This window comes from Lipotes vexillifer, unplaced genomic scaffold (genome assembly GCF_000442215.2).
Source record: "Lipotes vexillifer unplaced genomic scaffold, Lipotes_vexillifer_v1.1 scaffold441, whole genome shotgun sequence".
In the NCBI taxonomy this organism is placed as follows: Eukaryota; Metazoa; Chordata; class Mammalia; order Artiodactyla; family Lipotidae; genus Lipotes; species Lipotes vexillifer.
The window spans coordinates 323,154-325,764 of NW_006773600.1; positions in this window are offsets into that span (position 1 = coordinate 323,154).

A 2,611-nucleotide genomic window follows, 5' to 3' on the forward strand; every position below is an offset into this window, starting at 1 on the left:
TACTTTGGCAATTTAATTATAAAATAAAGATTTTGAATTAGCATTAATATGCAAGTGTAAAACACACATCGAATCGTATATAACTTTTAAAATATTTGTTACATTTTTTTAAAAGCATCACATGGAGAAAGGGTGATTTTTAATATGGAATCAAGTGTAGTATCTCTGGTCTGTATTTTAACCTGGCATAAGGAAAAGAACACAGACACAGAAGTGCAAAATATGGGCATTTTAATTCATAAAATGATAGGACCATCATAGTTTGTAGATTTCATTTGAGGTGAAGAGTCCTGATCATCTGTGCATTTTTGGGAAGCAGGGCATTTCAGAACAAGCTATCTGGGAAAAGAAAGGACAAAAAGAAATAAGCAGAACATAAGGTGATGGCTGATAAGTCATATGGCTCTGATAGTGACTCTACATGTGAATAAATGAATTTCTGCCCACTTGACTTGTGGTCCACATAGGTTGTTTTCATTCAAATGTGCAAGAATTCATTCATTCATTTACTCACTTATTCAATTCACCTGTTGAAAGATTACCAAGTATAAGAAATTATGTTCGATGCTGAAGATAAAAGTAAATCAAGCATACCATTTATCTTCAACTTGCTTTAAATCTAGTAAAAAAATAATTTTACAATTTGTATTATTTATTTGTTAATAACAGCTGATATTTGTTGAACATTTACCAGGTTAAAGACTTTACATGAATCATTCAAAAACTCTGGGCTGAAAAATATAAAGTTTTACCTTAATTAATGTCTGCAGTTACTATGGGTTATAAATGGCAGGAATTCAAAACTAATATTTACTTTTATATAAGTTTATGCATGTAATGAGGAAATCATTATTTCAAATCATAAAATCATAAGTTGAAGTAGAAAAAATGAAAAGAGCTGATTTAGAATTGGAAGATTTAAAGATCCTTATTTTGAAGATAGGGAAATAGAAGCTGAGAATTAGCAAATAAGAACTTTGGATTTAATTACAGTATTTGGGAATAAATGGTGGTTTTACCTTGAAATTGCTTTATATTACTCTATGATTATTGTCTTTGTACACATTAGGTAGCCAGAGTAATTTTAAAACAAACAAACAAAAAAGCAAATGTTCAAAGTTCTTTTGTTTAAAATCCTTAGGTAGACTTCTGTGGTTCTTAAAAGAATAACCAACATGTTTAATTGGCCTATACTGCCTGCAAGACCTGGTCCCCTCTCCAATTACTGGCTTCCTGTGTCTCAGCCACGCTGGCTGCTTCTCATTCTCCCAAAATTGTAATGCTACCTCTGTCCTCAGGGTCTCTGCACATACTGTTCCCTCTGCTTGGATTTCCCCTCAACTTGCCTTGTTATCCTCAATGCCTTCTTCAAATCTCAGCTCAAGCATCATTTCCTCAGATTCCTTCCATGACCCTTTAGACTCGGTGAACTACTTCAGCAGTAATGGCCAATAGCTTTCCAAAATATTCTTTATAATCATATATTTATTTGGCGGATTAAACTCTTTACATGTAAGTTCTTGCTAATTGCATAGTTATTCGGGGGTTATTTGGTCTATTTCCCTCCTGTCTTGCCCCAGGTTCCCCCAGAGCAGAACTGAGAGAAAAGCTGTGCACAAGTATTTTAATCGGGAGTGGATCCTAGGGAGTAAGAGTGAGAGACCAAACTGAGGGAAAGAAGGAAGGCAGCCCACTAAAGATTACAGCTGTAAAGATTACACATGAGGAAGGGATCCCCATGGGGTCTCATTTCCTGGGGAGGGAATTTAGGCATGGGAAGTGGAGGCCTGGGCTAGCAGGTCCAAGATGAAGCACTTTCACACCTGTTCAAAGCTGTATCACAGTAATGGTATGAATAAGAGGTGAAGCTGAGGGGATTAGAAGTGAGGTACAGGAGTTATACCCTTCCAGGACATAAGAGCAAGATCTATGACCATCTTCCAGTCATTATGGCTTTTTATATGGATAAAACAATTGTGAGTTATTGGCCTGTTCTGTAAGAGCTGAGTTTGACATGGGAAAAATTTCCAAGAGAAATTGATGTTCAAATAACCTAATCGTCAGTGGTCTTCTCTCTAGGTGCTATTATGTGCAGCCTACAGCTTCTGATATTTTTTCTTCTTTTTTAGAAAATACTGAGTTAGTTTTGTAAGAATCAGAAAAAATATATTGTTTTCCAGATATAGTTTTCAGTTGCTGTGCCTTTCAGAAAACATCATCTGCTTTCTAAGAAATTTCTAGAAGAAAAGTACATTTTATTTATCTTGAATGGAGCAAAACTGAAGTATTCAAAAGGGAGCACCTTCCCAAAAAGGCCTCATCCATATCAGAATATTCCCTTATTTTTCTTTTTTCCCACAAAAAATGGGTGAAAAGGTATGATTTATGGGCTTTTAAAATAATAATCTTGTATACTCCTTATAATTTGCTTTAGAATTAATATCACAAGGTTTTAAATTATTTTTACTAAATTTTTATTGAATTGGTAAAAGTATCTGCTTACATTATAATAGTAAGTGGAAAGTTACCTTAAGTAGAAGCCCTCCTTGCCCTGTATTGAGAAGTCTGATTGAGCTTTAGTATGTATACCTGGAAAGCAAAGTACTAAGGA